Below are 18826 nucleotides of genomic sequence, written 5' to 3'. Positions count from 1 at the left end.
GTCGAACGAGAGGTGAGACCTCCACTATGAGACAACGAAATGGCGACTGACTGGGGGAAACAGAGCTGCGGGTGAGAAGACGGAAGGGTGCAGGGTTGCAACACATTCCAATATACATATGTAATGTGTTTACCTTCTCGAAATCTCTCTCTACACCTGCCATGGCAGAGGGAAGAAGACGGGATGGAAACGGGTAACGAGGCTAGCAGTGGGAAAAGAAAGGTCTGTAAAAGATGCAATAACGATTTTAGCCCGCCGAATAGGCAGGGAAATCATCTTTATTGCTCTGAGCAATCTCCTAATTATTTCTAATTTACTGCCAATTGACCTAATGCTTTTGAATTTGCTGCCTTTCGTTTTCTTCTAGACAAAAATCGTCCATTTTCTGTTTTTTCTGCCAAAGCTATTGGGCTAACTCTCTCCGACAATGAACTGGATAATATGTCAATTGAAGTCTGCAGAAATTTCCGTTCGTTCACGAAGCAACCGTGGGAGACCCCGCACCTCACACACAGCAACGCTACAGCAGCAGGAATACGGATGCTATCGGGGAAACCAAACAGCGTAGCAATCCTTGTAACAACTGCAGCACACGAAAAGAGAATCCTAGCCCGGAGTCTGTTCTGTTCACCAACTGGGAGAGAAACCCAAGAAGTCCTACTTCCGGCGTTCATCTCAAAAACCCAAGCAGAGATAAGAGCAATACACCTCGCGATCTGGAATGCGGCAGCGAACAAATCGCAATATGCCACTTGCAATATAATCAGTAGTTCCAAACCAGCACTGAATAGAACACTGATGTTTAAGAAAATTTCTCCAATAGCATCCGAGAGTAGAGAAATGATCCTTGCAAATTGTTATTTCTTCTCATTTCACTGGCTTTCGAGCAATGACTTCCGAGAACTGACCGACTTAAAAAGCGCTAAGTCCAACACTTCCAGTCTAGGGATAAACACAGAAGTGTCGCTGTCCACTCTCAGAACTAAAATCAGCTGCCAGATTCAAAAGCTGTGGAAAAAGGAATGGTCCGAAAATACAACTAAAGGTGCAATCACAAGGAGTTTCTTCCTCTCTCCAGCCGAAGCATATCTTCTGAAGGGTGTATACATCAGCCACCAAATTACTCAGTTGTTGACAGGCCACTGTCAATTAAACCACCATATCTTCAAAATTAAGAAAATTCAGTCACCAGTGTGTGACTGTGGCACCGAAGAAGAGTCCATCGAGCATTTTAATTTCACGTGCTGCCTGTTCACGGCGCAAAGGAAACCATTCAAAGAAGCTTGTCTGAAAAAAGAAAGGGACTATCCACCCCCCACTAGCAACAGTAACAACGTCATCAGCCATCTGGAAAAAACTTCTGAAGTTCATCAAGGAATCTCGGCGACTAGATCACAAAAGAGCAGAGTGAAACCCATAGTAATAGCACATATCTTTTAATCTAAACTCGTCTTCTAAAAATTAAAATCAACCATACTATCATTTCTTACTTATCCGCCTTGAAGTTCAATAATACCCTCCAACTATCGTTTCAATCCGATTTCGTAAAATTTTTAACAAAGAAAATCCAAAGAAAAACCCCTGCTTCTATACATATCAAAATTTACTATATTTACTAAAGCTATGTCTCAAATTCTATCTTAGGCGTGATAACATGCATGTATAGTTTATGAGCACAGGCAACACTCAAGTATGAGTAGGCCTTGTAATAAAAAAAAAAAAACAAAAATATGTAATGGGTATATTATCTAATATATGTTATATAGTTTTATAATATGATTTAACATATCAGTGCTTGATATATTACATATATTTTTGACATTGCGTAGTTACCCCGTAATGTTTGTGTAAAAAATTGCTTTTCTGTTGTATTATGAATGACATATATTTTAAATCAATAGAAGCAAAATTCATCATTAAGTGGAGACATAAGAAATATAAATATGACTGGAGGATGGATGGGTACTCGTGGCGGCGAGTTAAAAAATACTGTGAACAAAATAAAAAATATTATATATTAGTTTAAATTACGAATTGCACGAGAAGAAACTCAACGATTCCTTTACAACTGGGTTTTAAAACATGCATACGAGCATCCCGACTACCCAAACCAAATTCTCGTCATTTACGATGGAGACGATTAGGGCGTAAATACTCTCATGGAAATGCCAGTAAAGTAGAGAAGATGTGAAAACCTCACTTTCGAACGACGAAGTTTGTGTTGATCACAGCCAAAGAACAATCTAAGGAACCTCCAGCACGAGTTCATGGTGAAATGATTGAGGCAGCGGGATCCAACCCGAAAATGCAAGCAGTAGATGCTTCTTGAGACCTGGAACAAGTGGGGAACACACAGAAATCAGCTCGAGCTAAAAATTGAATAAGCCACGACGAACGAATTAATGCCTACGAGGTTGAAATCGACACAAACCTTCTCCGAAAACTTGAGCTGCTTCCTTCTGTTAACATGGCTTGTATGACCTTGGGTAAGTCTCATACGAATACAGAATAATTGTAATTAAGATATTACGAATATAATAAATACTGTAAGTATCTATTTAATATGTTTTTTATGTACCAAAGAAAACAAATATATATATATATATATAAATGTTAAACTAATAGTTAATTTTTTCCCATAATATACATAATAATATATGGCCTATATATAATATATCATACAATATATAATTATATATATAATATATTTAGAGTACCCACCAAATGTATAAGAACACCCCCTCTATTTCCATGAATTCTAATGGTGCTACGTGTGTCCCTCAAATAACTCAAATAACTATTTGACGGCTAGAGCTAGATTTTTTTTTTGCTGATCAGTAGAACAATAGAGCTACAAATCACTCACACTAGACTTTTTTCTAGGAGTAACCCCCGAGCTCCTAAACACTCGTTCATCGATTACGTACACGAGCTCCCCCCCCCCATAAGCGTAACGTTAAAACTGCGTTTTTCATAAATAAAAAAATAATTTAAACTACGCAAAAATATTTTTTTTGCACTTAAAAAATCCGGCGTTCTTTATTTAACAGCGTTATTTCTTGTTTTCATAAAAAATTATTTTATTAGGAAACCTTTCCTATCCCTTGAAGTTTACCCCCTATACACTTCGAGAGTGAAAATATTATTATCGCCTTCGGTCACTAGGGGCGCTATATATAATAAATATATGTATTATATTTATATTATATATATAGTAACTATACCTATGAAATTTCTTAAAATACATACTTAATGCACTTTAATGTGATTTTAAGGTAAAAATGTAGTGCAAGGGTTTACTTAACATCCACGACGCTCAGCAGGTACGCCAACCGGTCCCTTTCGGCCTGCAACACTGATATTTCTATAAAAAGTAACTGTGTTTTAACTAATTGCACAACATGTTTATCTTTACGGACAGTGGCAGAATGAGAAATCGAACCTTCTTCTAAAAGCTTGTACCGTCCGGATTAAACCCGACTCAACGTTTGAAATGATTAAGCTGCTGCTGCAGATGGGGGTAAATCCCAACTACGTGGACGAAAAACGGAATAGTCCTCTTCATTACTGGCCCTACAAGAGTGTGCGCTTTTCCCGTGGAATGATAGAAGATGGAACCCACTTCACGGTCGACACTTCAGCACCACTGTTCAGGCATTTCTAGAGGCCGGATACCATGAAGACCAAATTAACGAGCAGGGTGAAACTGCTCTGGAATGTATCAAATTCTTGGAGATGCACGCAGTATATCCCGATGTCGAGTTCCAGTCACTACTGAATGGCTTTCTACAGGCTATACGTCCCCTATCGTGTTTCTGTGCTAGAGTTATCAATAAGCATCGACTTCCTATCGACAACCTTCCGTCTAGTCTGCAGATCTTCGTAAAATACCATTGAATTCCACGAATGTACGAGTTGAGTGCAACAAAAATTTCTCCCTTTCACCCAGTAGCAACCTGATTTCAAAATTATTTATGTCTTACAAATTATTCAAATTATTCATTGCAGTTCCACCTCAGTTTTAGAGCTGCAATGGACTTTTTGGAATTATCGAACCACCGTCAGTTGTAGATTGGCGCAAAAGAAACGCTTGCATCCAGGAAGAATATCCGTGCAAAAACGAAGCCCTGGTTCCAACAAAGTATAGGCTGCACCTATCAGCTCCAATATGCTAATTTTTTGCAGTCTAGTGGTTTGGCTACTTAAGATTATTATAGGTAGCTGATTAGATATAACAGCAGCAAACAGTGGAGGCACATCTGTATAATCAACATTTTTCCATGTAAATTGACCAACTTCGATGACAGAAACTTTCAGTTTGTTACCCAAGAATTTGACTGTTCTGAAAGTTCTGTTTTTTATTGCCACCAGCAAAGGTGTTTCTCCCATATCATTGTAGGATTTGGCTACATTGGCTATAAACTCGTCTCCCTCCTTAAATGCTTTGCGTAGACATTCCATCGATTACTAATGCTAACTAATGTTTTAAATTAAACCCAAGCAATAAATTTAATGTATAAATTACCTGAACCGATTCAATCTTTTGGCCCACCAAAGTTTGGTTCATCTCTTCTTACTTCTTTACTTGGTCCTGTAGGGTGGCTTTGTCGAGCAGCAAAGTATTCACTTCTTCTGTCAAAGTTGCATTTTCAGTATGGCAGGCTACGGCTGCATGTTGGAGTTCTGAGTGGATAAATCACAATCAATGGGGGGCGATGAAGGTTCCTTCTGCATACATCAGACTCCTAGGTAAAGGAAAAGTTTAGTAATTTTAAATAATGTAATTGTAATGTTTCATACTTGAGAAATTGTCTTCTCTTGCTTTTACGCCCTGACATCTAACCATAAACAATTTGATTTATGAATAGAAATAAAAACTAATCATTTATTCTAAATTAAAATAACGTATCACTTTTTCAAAACACACGCGTGAAAACTTGAAACTTTGTTTACCTTGTCTGCTACAATGTAGATAGTGGTACACGATCTTATTCCACGATATACCGGGAAAAAAAGATCGATTCCACGTAGCTAAGCCCCGCCCAAGAGGGGTGGGGGGAGTCATTCTACGATCGTATTCTACGATGTACAAGTACGTGGTACACAGTAAGCGTACACGATTAACCGGGTCCCATTATGGAGTATATTCAAAAGACTACCGATAGCGATCACTTTGAAGTTGAAAAACTAATTTCAGATTTTGAATAAGCAATAATAGAGATGATGCCACCAACTTTTCCAAACGCAAGAAGTTGCAGATGCTGGGTTCAATTTGTGCAGGTATTATTTTAAGATTGCTCTAAATAGCACAATTTTTAAAAAATAATATTTTAAAATTATGCTTTTTATCGAAGCGCCTGCAAAGAAAGAATCCATGCAGTGTATAAAACAGGTGGGGTTATTAAACGTATGGTTTGGTCTTCTTTGCGTCTCTGATGACGATCGTCGAATTAAAAACGAAGTTGAATCCTTCATTCGATGGTTTTACGCACGTTGCAGTCCACACCACCAGAATTTTTGGTTTTTTATCAGTAAATTGAAAACGCTGAAGATCATTGCGAGCATCTTCAATTATGTCACCCAAATTTATGAACTGCATTTCCTCGCCAAATTTGTCTTCAGAAACGTTGTCACCACCATCAGTCTGTCCATCAGATTCCGATTCCAAGTTGGAGGTTTTTCGATCAAAAAGGTCAAAGGACTTGGCAAAATTACTTCCATTATCGGTCGTTGTTTCTGTAGTTATACTAGAGATCTTGAATTCAGAGATAATATTTTCGATCGCATGGCCGAGAACTTAATATTTATGGCTGTCACGGTTTTCTACTGACCACCAGGCAAGCGCTTCTACGCCCCAAGTCCTCACCAATCCAATGCACAGTCATGCCGAGAAAACTTCTTTGGTGAGCTGTCCAATCAGCTGTTGTTGAAAAATATTTGGCCGCTTGAAGAGATTCAATGAGAAGCGTTTTCTTTTGATGATACTCCTTGTCTACGGAGAGTGTTTTATTTAACGTTCGAAATAAAACACTCTCCGTACCACCCTAGTTTGAAAATCTCCGTACCACCGAAATTCCCTAGATGGCAACTGCTACTGGGGGATAACGGAATACCACCTTCTTTTGTTTTCTCCTAAGGTGCAGTTTCTCCAGAACAAATGACAAACGGCAGCCGCCTACGATATTTGTAAACAAACAGTCAAACACAAAATAAAAGTTATAAAATGAACACAAACACCAACAGATTTCAAATTCTGCTCAGACACGTAGTTTAATACGGCAAATCGAATAAGAAATAAATGAAAACGAAAAGCTCCCCAGTTTACACTATTTGATGCTGTTTACACATAGAAGTGAAAACTCGTGGTATAACAGTGTATTCACATTGAATACAAGTATATTTGATGCTGTTTAGATATAGAAGTAAAAACTCATGGTATAACAGTGTATTCACATTGAATACAAGTATATTTGATGCAGTATACATATAGAAGTAAAAACCCATTGTATAACAGTGTAAACACATTGAATACAAGTATATTTGATGCTGTTTACAACTTTACATATAGAAGTAAAAACTCATGGTATAACAGTGTATTCACATTGAATACAAGTATATTTGATGCTGTTTACATATAGAAGTAAAAACTCATGGTATAACAGTGTATTCACATTGAATACAAGTATATTTGATGCTGTTTACATATAGAAGTAAAAACTCATGGTATAATAGTGTATTCACATTGAATACAAGTATATTTGATGCTGTTTACATATAGAAGTAAAAAATCATGGTATAACAGTGTATTCACATTGAATAGAAGTATATTTGAGGCTGTTTACATATAGAAATAAAAACTCGTGGTATAACGGTGTATTCACATTGAATACAAGTATATTTATGCTGTTTACATATAGAAGTAAAAACTCATGGTATAACAGTGTATTCACATTGAATACAAGTATATTTGATGCAGAATACATATAGAAGTAAAAACTAATGGTATAACAGTGTATTCACAGGCAAAACATCTTGGCCGAAGAAGAAAGATAAGTTATAGAAGATGTTACTTATCCTTAACATAACTGAAGAGATAGCAAATGATCCGGCTCGTGACCGACATCAATTGCCGGACATCAAATTCATGTCCCACACTAGTCTTTTTTCCTGGAGACTAGTCATCCATAGTGCCATTGGTTTGGTTGAGGAACTTTTTTCAGCAGGATTAAACGTGGTGTTGACTGGACGGTTCATTCAACATCCTATAGAGGTAAATATCAATGATTTTGTTATTAAATTTGTCAATAATAAAGTAATTTTTTGTAGAATTTCTTTGGAATAGTAAGGTCAATGACGACTATCCAACAGCACATTCTTGGCTCCATATCTTCAGAATACTTTCCCTCTACAATCCTACGAAAGTTGCAATCCGGAATGCGAATGTTGACGGGAGGGACGCGGGAGAGGTTTTGGTCGCCTATAAACAATGCCTGATAAACAAGTTTCGTGATTGTGAAACAAAAGCAAAAGAGATAAAGAAGGATTTCAAAGACAGTCTACAGAAGGAATTGCTTTTACGTTACACCAACGACATACTTGATGGAAAATCAGATGCAACACGATATCAGCTAGTGTACGATCTCTGCGGATACATTATTCGCACACGCCATGAAGTCTGTGTAACTTGTGAAGCCTGCACTTACCTGATGGAAACGGAAGAATCAGAAATGGAGGATTTTCTACCAGCTAAGTATACTTACCAAAAAAGTTATGGTTCATTAAAATATGCTACCGTTGCAATGTTAAACCCATTTCGTGCTGTTGAGGATGTGATAGATTGCCATTTTAATCACCAGATCACATCTTTGTTCGTGATAGCTTTGAAGAAGTCCTGTCAAAGATTAAGAAAATTAGTCTCATACCTATTTCATGCGAACTACATCCAGGTACACTGCCTTACCTTAACATGGAAGATGTCCAAATAAGATTTCATTTTGAAGCAACCCGGTATTAAAATCTTAACTTGTCAAAATTTCAAGCTGCAATTATTAACCATAAGAAGCTGTCCACCGTTATGTAAACTCACACCAAATAAGTTAAGATTAATACATGGGAAAATTACACATAGAAAACCAATTCTTTTTTAATTGCAAAAATATTGTGTGTTAGGATTGATTAGCCTACTTACCGATACAACTCCCTCTGATTAGGAACTTTTGACGTTTGTTTTAATTATCTGGAAATATCAAACTTGTTTTTATCAGAAGTAATATTCGTCTGCAAGACTTGTAATGACATTTGTTTATCTTTGTTTTCCCTATGTAGTACAACACGTTATCCGCTAGAGGCACTACGATCAGGTGTAGTTTTGGGGTCAGTAGGCATTCGGCTAAAATGATAGGAGACAACGAACCAGTGCTCATTATCTGTGGTGTGAACCATGCTTGTTTGCGACCTTTAGAGATAGAGATAATTGTTGGCAACCAAGCTCCATCATGTTTTCTAAGGATTCAATGTTCCTTCTGCGAATTAAAAAAAAAATTATATTGTTCTAAATATCTTGATATTTGTTACAAAATATACTGCTCCAATATGCAGTCACTTAAAAAAAAAAGATAAACTCAGGCAACTACACTCGATTCTTACAGTGGCAAAATATCAAGATGTAATACCGTGACAAATTCCGGTCGAAAAATGTTGAGTCATCTAAACCTGTATCACAGACAAGATGAAAACTTCACAAGTCCTTGTTTATTTAGCAATGAATGTTTTCACTTGACCAACTTCAAATTGTTCGGTGGATTGTATCGTCATTTACAAACATTCCACCCCAGTTTTTTTATGTGCCTGTGATTGAACAATTCAAAGTCACTGAAACGTTGACAGCAACAGATATTTGTAACAACTCAGCTATTGAAATTGGTAAGTTAGTGTAAGTTAATTTAAGTTAACCGTTTATTAAGCAGAAGTTTTAATTTTTTAGACTGTGAACGGGCTTCTACACATGTTGAATTAGCAAAACCAGATGTTGATTTACAATACCTTGGTGCAGATTTTGTTCTAAACATGCTAACGGAACAAAAACTAACTCGAGTTAATTGGCAATATGTCATGAAAGTAGCAACTTCCTTGATCAATGAAACCGTGAAGCAGAAAGTAAAACAAGCCATTGGATTTTTCATCGCCATGTACTTTTATGAATAATATTGTAACGTTCACGCATCATTGTAAGAGAACTCTCGCCATCCATTATAGCTGTAACGGATAGACAAACTACCGACGGAAGTGTCATTCGAGTGTCATCCGATTGCTGATGCATCGGATTCGCCGACTGACTCTTTCCCACGTCTGAAAGACTATAAATGGGACTGTAGTGTAGACCTTCGTGGCCAGTAGTTAGATAGAACAGTTATGTTTACTTTGTGTAGTGCTTGAGTGTTGAAAAGATTGAATACACCGATATTGATTCTCCGAACCCATCGGCGATAACTCGTTACATGGTGGAGATGCAGGGTAGACCTTCCTGGTAAAATAAGGTAAGATTATTGGGCTTGATTCTGAGTTGTTAGGGGACGAAGTGAGAGAGTAAGAAATTAGGAGGCAGGTGCTGTTGAGAGGTCCTTGGAAGGTGTGACCAGCGGGTATTGGTACCTTAAATTGCTTGGGTATAGGACCACAGGCCTGGCCGAGCTTCTTATTCGTTTGAACGTCCACAACTCAAGTAAGAGAGCGGATCTTAACTTGTTTTATGCGGGTTAAAATAGGTCTACTCCCCCAGTAGACCTATTTTAACCCGTTCGTCGATCCTGAATGATCGGGTGTAGATGAGTACTGGTCCACTGCGGCAAAGTAAACGGTTAAGGGTGATTGAAGCGTCACCCAACGGCGAAGTAATGGAACGTAGGGGGGGCAACGTAACGGAAGCTCAACCGGAGGTTACGACCAAAGTTTGTGTTAGTACTGGGACGCAAACCTCTCTAGCGATAAGTCACCCCGCCCCGAGCCACGGAGCTGAATCAGGGAATCCGGTCGGGAGTTCTGGAGAGAGGGCAAATCGGGGGTGCAATTATCGGAGGTTCTTGCAACAGCGGAGGCCGAGAGACAGCGGTCTAGGGGAACGGACGGATGTGGATCCAGACGACTCGGGAGAAGAGGCGGGCGCAAGAGAGCGATCCACTACCTATCCACCCCTGCTAGGTAGTAGGGCCGAGAGTAGGCAACTTGGTGGAAGCGGGGATAGAAGGGGCCTACTACACGGAGTCACTTCAGTGGTATTCCGGCGACCTACGAAAGGACGCGGTAGAGCTCAGAGCGAATTCCGAGCCGGAAGAGGGCACCAGTCAGGAGGGCTCGGATTGGCACGGTTGGAGAAGCCGACCCATATCCTCGAGAGATTCATAATTTGCAGATTCGGTAGACGAAGAGGAGCTTGCGAGTGAGTCGTCAGGCAGTTCAGCGGGTTCTCTGGCCGCGTCACCACTAGTCATGGCCCAACGACCACCTGCCCCCCAATTGAAGTACCGGACTCCTCCGATCTTCTACGGGAGGAAGAATGAGGATGCAGTGGATTGGCTAGAGCGTTATAAGAGTACGGCTCTCTATAACCGCTGGGGAGCAGCTGAAATGGCCGAGAATTTTGGGATGCAGCTGAATGGGGAAGCTAGGAAATGGTTTCTCTGCTCGGGAGCGCCGGTGGTGTGGCGGGATACACCAGCAGTGGCAGCAGCACCGGGGGTGGTGGCTGTGCCTGGGGTGGATGGACTACGAACGAGAGTTCTTCGCGCCTTTCAGCCGCAACATTATGGCCGCTATCAAGAGGCAACGTTACGACAGCGGAAGCAGGGGATAGACGAATCAGGGGTGGAATACATCTACGACGTCATCGATTTGTGTCGGAGGGTAGACCCAGGGATGTTGGAAGAGGCAAAAGTGGACTATCTGTTTCGTGGTTTGAAGCCTACCCTTGTCGAGAAGATATGGGTGACTAGCCCGAGAACTACAGCGGAATTCTTGACTGCGGTGCAGCTGCACACGGAAGCGTCGGAGTTAGCTATTCGACCCAAATGGGCTGTGAGCGTGTTGGGACCAATGAAGGGGTTACCTCCTCCAAAGGAGGAAGCTGGGACCGAATTGAGAGACCTGTTGCTGGAATTGAAAGCTGAGCCCGCCAAGTTAAAACGCGTGTCAAAATCTCCCAGGCCGGAGGGTGAACGGGGAAACTTGGAACGACCTCAAAATAATGTGTCGTTCGCATCTCGGACTTCGGATGGGAAGCCTATCTGTCATAATTGTGCCAAAGTGGGGCACATTGCTCGTTTCTGTAGGGCGGAGAAGGGCCAAGACCAGAAAAGTACGGCCCCGAAAGAAGATGGGAAGGGCGGTCAGCGGAGTGATCGTCGAGACGAGGGAGAGAACAGATGGAGAAACGATCGGCGCAAGGAAGATGGAAAGACCTTGCAGGCTAGGCGACGGGACTCCGAAGAAGATGACCGGAATACCGTGAACACGAAGACGACTCAGGAGAGGCGGCCGTACTGCTTATTGAATCTTCCTGCCTGATAACCGAAGAGGTAGTGTGCCGAGGAATAAGGATCAAGGCCGTGATTGACACCGGAGCGGTGATGTCGGTGGCGTCTCCGAGCTTGCAAGAGAAACTAGGAGCTCGTCGTATGAGGTAGGAAGGACCGTATGTAGTCATGGTAAACGGCCAGAGAGCTTCCCCGCTAGGAGCCCTCGAGCTAGAAATCGAGCATAGAGGAATGGAGGCCAGTGGAAAAGTAATTCTATTGGAAATGAGAGGGATCGAGTTACTGCTGGGCAATGATTTTTTGAGCCAGTTCAAGCGGCTCCCAATAAATTACGTCCCAAATGGCGCTAAATTATTGCTCGGAGAGTTACCGGTGAACGTAATCGAAGAACTGGAGGCCGTGAAAGCACCTAGATTGGTCACGAAGACGGCTAGAATGCTTCCGCCCAGAGCCATTGTTCCGGTGGAGATAGAAGCCACGACTCTCAATGAAGCAACGTGGATGATTGAACCTTCGGAACATCTGGCTCGAGCCAAGGGGCTGACGGCGGATAAAGTGCTGGGGTCTTCGGATCAACCGTTAGGACAAGTGTTGATGGTTAACTTAACCAATCGGCGCGCCTACCTAAGGGAGGGGGCCGTCTTGGGGCAGATGGAGGCTGTGGAACCCTCCATTGTCGAAGTGGATGAAGGGGAAACGCCAGATTCACTGGGCGACGATGTTGGGGAGGACTCAGCTGAGTCAATAAGGGACTCAGATTCTACGCCGAGAGTGACCTCTATTCCTCGTCAAGCTTTTCGGGCTCAAGTAGCATCGACGCTTCCCCCTGCTGATGTGGAGAAGATGGTTGAGCTACTCGAGAAATTTGACACTAGTTTTGCTTTGAAGGAGGGAGAACTGGGGGTGTGCAAGATTAAGGCATCGTATAAATACTGGTACAGCCACGCCGGTACATCAGTGTCCCTACAAGAGTGCTTGGAAAGAGAGGGCTATTGTGCAGAAACAAGTGGACGAAATGCTGAGCGGAAGTGTAATTGAACGTTCAACAAGCCCGTGGGCATCAACTGTGGTCTTAGTGGAGAAAAAGGATGGAAGTTTGCGTTTTTGTGTCGACTATAGCCGCTTCAATGCCATATCCGTAAAGGATGCTTACCCTTTGCCGAGGATCGAAGAGACGTTGTCTCGGATGGGGAACGCTAGCATCTTCTCGACGCAAGATCTGGAGAGTGGGGACTGGCAAGTACCACTAAACGAAGAGGATAAAGACAAGACGGCGTTTGTCACCCCCGACGGGCTTTATCAGTTTCTGGTTATGCCCTTCGGGTTGGCCTTCGCACCGGGGACGTTCTAACGCATGATGGATTTGGTTTTAACCGGGCTGAGATGGACGATTTGCCTCGTTTACCTGGACGACATCAGTATCTACGTGGCTGATGCGGAGGAACACTTGGTGCGACAAGTGTTGACCGCCCTGCGGAAGGCCGGGTTGAAAATTAAGTTGTTGAAGTGTCAGTTTGGGGCCAGCGAAGTCAAGGTTTTGGGCCACGTCTTTAGTGGGATGGAGTTAGGCCTGACCCAGAAAAAATTAATGCGGTTGAAAACTTTCCTTCTCCGTCCACCCTATGTAAGCCGAGTGAACAGTTGAAGTGCGTACGTAGTTTTGTTGGTCTTTGCTCGTATTATCGCCGGTTCATTCCTCAGTTTGCACACACAGCCAAACCCCTGACGGACATATTTAAAAAGGACGGTTGCTTCGTGTGGGAAGAGTCGCAAGAAATCAGCTTTGAGCTGATGAAGCAGGCTCTAGTGAGTGCGGCCACTTTGGCCTATCCCGATTTTACAAGGCCGTTCGAGATACACCCTGACGCCTGTGACTACGGTTTGGGAGCGGTGTTACTACAACGCGTAAATAACATTGAGAGGCCCCTGGCCTACGCGAGTCGCCTCTTGTCTCAAAGTGAGTCGAATTACTCGATAACGGAGAAAGAGTGTCTCGCTTTGGTTTGTGCCGTCAAGAAATTTCGGAGTTACATATGGGGAATGGATACTTTGGTGGTGACCGATCACTACGCTCTGTGTTGGCTACTCACCCAGAAGGATCTAGCCGGACGTTTAGCTCGCTGGAGCCTACAGCTTCAGGAATTTCTACTACGGATCATACACCGCAATGGAAGACTACATACGGAGGCAGATGTGTTTTCCCGCTATCCGGTCGACGCACCGCAGGAGCTCGACGAACAGCTGTATTGTACTCTAGCTGCCTTCAGTATTGACACTGAAAGTAAGTGTGAGTTTCAGCAGGCGCAGCAAGTGGAGTGGGACCAAGTCTTCGCGGGGCTGGAGAAAGGAAGGAATTACAGCCAGTATCGCCTTAAGGATGGTCTGCTGTTCCAGACCAAGGTCGTTGATGACGGCCTCCTACTAAGGGTATGTGTGCCTCAATCCTTTAAGAACGAGAAAATGCGCTCTTGCCATCATGACATTACCGCCGGCCACCTAGGTGTCACTTGTACTCTTGACAAAGTGAGGGGTAGATACTACTGGTGGGCCTTGGCCGAGGACGTGCGTGATTTTGTGCGGGCGTGTCGGGAGTTCCAGTCCCGAAAACCAGTCTACCAGCGACCAGTGGGGTTTATGGAAATTCGAAGGAGTGAACGTCCATTCGAGAGACTGGGGATGGATATTCTGGGACCTTTTCCACTGTCCAAGAGTGGGAATAAAAGTATTGTTGTAGCCGAAGATTACGTCACCAGGTGGGCGGAGACTCGAGCTCTACCTTCAGCAGATGTGTCAGAGGTGGCAGATTTTTTAGTGAAATTTGTGCTGTTAAGACATGGAACTCCACGCCAGCTGACGACCGACCAGGGGCGTTGCTTCACTGCTGAGGTAACTCAAAAGGTGTTGCAGGCCCTGGAGACAAACCATCGTACGACAACGGCTTACCGTCCTCAGGCAAATGGTTTGGTGGAAAGGTTGAACCACACCTAGCTGACATGCTGTCCATGTATGTCAGCTCCGACCATAAGGATTAGGACGATTCGTTACCTTTCGTAACGTTCGCTTACAACACCAACCGACATGAAAGTACGGGACGAACTCCATTCTACCTGGTGTACGGAAGAGAAGCTGTTCTCCCCATCGATGGCGCTCTGAACGTGGATCCGAATTTGGTACCTCCACCTGACCGGGATCCGTCCGAGTGGGCGGTGGAACGTCTTCAACAGGCCTGATTGGAAGTACAGGCTCACGCTGCTGCTGCGCAGCGGAAGCAGAAAAAAGGTTACGAAGAGGGCCGGAGGGAGACGACGACATATCTGCCTGGGATCTGCCAGGAGTCCGCGGACCTGAACCGAGAGGAGTGAACCGGAACTCTCCGGCTGACACTCCCGCTGCACGTGATGGGCCATCACATGCTACGGCCATCGCACCTGAAGGCGTCGGCCTTCGACGCTCTAAAAGAATACGGGCACCGAGGAAAACATTCTTACTGGCGTTCCCGTTGATGTTTTTACTTACCGTAATGTCAGGTCCGGGTACGGTAGCTGCCAGCGAAATCGTCGCCTATCAAGGGGTGATCTTCAAGTCAGATGGAGAATTAGCCTTCTCCGACTCGGAGTGGGTCGTAGTGACAGATTTTACGTTTGATCCATAAAATCGTTATACGAGTGGTTAGACATTCGAGTGAATGGCATGTCAGATCACTACGACGGAGTTAAGTCACAGTTTAAACAGACATTGCAACAACATGTGAAAGAACAGGAACAAGAAGAATTGTTGAAATTGCGGAAGGTTCATCAGCGCTGGAATGAACTAAAAACAGCCGTCGGTGTGCAAGAGTCCAGAGTGAAACGTGGCCTAGTGAATGGAGGAGGTCGACTTCTTAACTGGCTTTTTGGGGTCTCTACCCAAGAAGATCTTGAACAAGTGAACGGCCAGATCAACAAGCTTTCGACGGAGACAACATCCATTGCGCATGCCCTGGAAGTTCATGCTTCTCTCATTAACGAGACGCTGTGGGAAACTAAGGCAAGTGGCGACGCCGTAGCCGAGCTACAGACGGCTTTTGCAAAAATCGAACGAGAGGTCTGGAAAATGGACAACAAAATGGATGGGGTGGTGAAAGAGATTGAAAGGCAATGGATTGCTACCACGAAAGTTGGAGATGCGTTCCTTCAAATTGGGCCTGCCGTGGGATGGATCGAAGAGGTGATGGATAATTTTGCCTTTGGTTTGGCTGCTATATCTATGGAACGTCTACCAGCTACCCTTTTTCCCTCGCTGCAAGTTCAAGCCGCCCTGAAAGAAATTAAATCTGTCCTGCCGTCAGGATCGTCCTTGAGTCCATCCATTCAGAAGGGCGATATCTGGAAAAAGTACACCAAGCTAAAGTAGTCGTGGCTGCGGTTAATAATGGTCTTAGAATTTTTATTCATTTACCTGTTTTTTAGTTTCCTTTTCGTTTTACACTCTATAAAGTAATCTGTTTGCCGCGCCCTATAGACAATGCCACGCAAGGTGCACAATTTTATCCTCTTCCACCACTCCTAGCCGTAGAAACTGATAGACAAGTCTTTGTAGAGTTATCAGTGGACGATGCATTTCGTTGTTTAATGTCACCGACTTTAATTTGTTCGATTAGTAGCGCCATTAATCGGAAACATAGGGAACCCGGGTGTGCAATGTCTATGTTTGTAAAGGACGAGGCCCGTAGTCATACCCAGTGCACGACTCATGTTTCACCTTAGCTTGGCCAACAAACTGTATATCTAGGCCATAGGAGGTGGGGTTATTCAACTACTGAAGATACAAAAATAACGATAACTTGCCCGCAAAGTCGTGAAAAGGTTAACACATTAATTAGAAGAAAACCTTTTGATGTCTTTGAAGTTCCAATGTCGTGTACCGCACACATGGATAATTGGATTTTTCAAGCAAGCTTCAGGGAGAATGTCAAGTATTCACTGAACAACGCGTCACTGAGCTTGAAAAGGTAGGGCAAGTTTTGAAAGCGCCCGAGGCTAGTGAGACTATACTAGAAAGGGAGGGGGGGACAAGAACCCAGAATAGCCAGTCGATACTGACGCGCCGTGCGATGATTCAAGGTCGCGTAGCCCTCATGAGGGAGCATCTGCGTATCATTGAGGAAGAAGAGAAAGCTAGACGGGGCGCGGGGCAACCTGAAACAGTTCGGTACCCGTTCGAATTAATAGCAGTTATAGCGATTTTATTCTTTGGTTTGGGAGCAAGTCTGTTCGTTTGTTTGCGTCAAACCAGGGCAACCATAAAAGCCTTGACTCAACGCGTAGTCGAATTGGAAGGTCGGTTGACTATTATGAGGCCGAGGTGGAAGAGCGTTTATAACTGTTACCCGACCCGTTGTATTTGTTTTGTTTCTCTCTCTCTCTACCCTATTCTGTTAGGAATTATTCGAATTGCTGAAATTATTTTGGTGTTTCTTGTGTATCTTTTCTTTCTCTTCTCAATACCTATTTGTAGTTGTTTTTGTTTCATGCTTGTTTTATTGGTAATTTTTTTTTTTTGTTTTGCTTTAATGTCCATTGGTTCGACTGGTAACCCTTCTAGCATTTGTTGTGAAATTTGTTTACATTAAATTTTGCATTCATTTGTTTTCATTTACTTTTGCTTGAAAATTGTTTCTTTGCACTGATTTTTTTTGTGTGTTTTTGGCCGAAAATGGCTCGTGTCTCTTCCGTTTTGGGGTTTATGTTTATTTTTTCTCCTTGTTCTTCGTCGTCATAGTGCGATGGGGACGAGTCGCAGGCTGAAGGGGGGGGGATGTAACGTTCACGCATCATTGTAAGAGAACTCTCGCCATCCGTAATAGCTGTAACGGATAGACAAACTACCGACGGAAGTGTCATTCGAGTGTCATCCAATTGCTGATGCATCGGATTCGCCGACTGACTCTTTCCCACGTCTGAAAGACTATAAATGGGACTGTAGTGTAGACCTTCGTGGACAGTAGTTAGATAGAACAGTTATGTTTACTTTGTGTAGTGCTTGAGTGTTGAAAAGATTGAATACACCGATATTGATTCTCCGAACCCATCGGCGATAGCTCGTTACAATATACCTACGTCGTTTCTTGTAAAATGTGTTATCTCCTTTTCCCCGAGGCTAGAAATTTTGGGGTTTTTTGTCCAAAAAATTTGCTTTTAAATTCAAAAAAGGTGAATAGTAGTTAAAACCCCGAAATTTTCGAAAAAAGTCAAAATTTCGTACAATTTCACATTTTTCGGGGTTGACAACCCCAAATAAGTGGTGCCCTTTTTAACAGTGAATTGTCGTCCGATTAGTAACGTCAAGGACGTTAACAATAACATTTTTAGAAATTGATCATGTTGTACAAATATTTCTTACTGTAAGTAGTGAACCAATGTAGTATTATATTTGAATATGTATGTAATGACGTGACAAACGAACAGGCTGTTGAATACACGTCAATGTATTTAGACTGAGTCGAACGAGAGGTGAGACCTCCACTATGAGACAACGAAATGGCGACTGACTGGGGGAAACAGAGCTGCGGGTGAGAAGACGGAAGGGTGCAGGGTTGCAACACATTCCAATATACATATGTAATGTGTTTACCTTCTCGAAATCTCTCTCTACACCTGCCATGGCAGAGGGAAGAAGAAGCGGGATGGAAACGGGTAACGAGGCTAGCAGTGGGAAAAGAAAGGTCTGTAAAAGATGCAATAACGATTTTAGCCCGCCGAATAGGCAGGGAAATCATCTTTATTGCTCTGAGCAATCTCCTAATTATTTCTAATTTACTGCCAATTGACCTAATGCTTTTGAATTTGCTGCCTTTCGTTTTCTTCTAGACAAAAATCGTCCATTTTCTGTTTTTTCTGCCAAAGCTATTGGGCTAACTCTCTCCGACAATGAACTGGATAATATGTCAATTGAAGTCTGCAGAAATTTCCGTTCGTTCACGAAGCAACCGTGGGAGACCCCGCACCTCACACACAGCAACGCTACAGCAGCAGGAATACGGATGCTATCGGATAAACCAAACAGCGTAGCAATCCTTGTAACAACTGCAGCACACGAAAAGAGAATCCTAGCCCGGAGTCTGTTCTGTTCACCAACTGGGAGAGAAACCCAAGAAGTCCTACTTCCGGCGTTCATCTCAAAAACCCAAGCAGAGATAAGAGCAATACACCTCGCGATCCGGAATGCGGCAGCGAACAAATCGCAATATGCCACTTGCAATATCATCAGTAGTTCCAAACCAGCACTGAATAGAACACTGATGTTCAAGAAAATTTCTC

At 42.9% G+C, this 18826-nt stretch overlaps 1 long non-coding RNA gene across 4 annotated transcripts; it reads right to left on the bottom strand.

Moving 5' to 3' along the window:
- Positions 1 to 1840: 1840 nt before the first annotated feature.
- On the bottom strand, positions 1841 to 4952 carry LOC116922665. Of its 4 annotated transcripts, none has more exons than XR_006652638.1 (7): positions 4801 to 4952; positions 4526 to 4745; positions 4326 to 4473; positions 4015 to 4259; positions 3443 to 3956; positions 2201 to 3364; positions 1841 to 1989 (listed from the first exon to the last, which is right to left on the bottom strand). It is a non-coding gene; the product is annotated as an uncharacterized LOC116922665 (long non-coding RNA). The 4 variants fall into 4 exon arrangements; XR_006652636.1 differs by having other exon boundaries at positions 1841 to 2332; positions 2432 to 3364; XR_006652637.1 differs by having other exon boundaries at positions 1841 to 2332; positions 3301 to 3364.
- Positions 4953 to 18826: the final 13874 nt, after the last annotated feature.

The sequence above is a fragment of the Daphnia magna genome, unplaced genomic scaffold (assembly GCF_020631705.1).
Source record: "Daphnia magna isolate NIES unplaced genomic scaffold, ASM2063170v1.1 Dm_contigs074, whole genome shotgun sequence".
Lineage (NCBI taxonomy): Eukaryota > Metazoa > Arthropoda > Branchiopoda > Diplostraca > Daphniidae > Daphnia > Daphnia magna.
The sequence above is the reverse complement of the archived record's forward strand: the minus strand, read 5'-3'. Positions and strand labels throughout refer to the sequence as shown.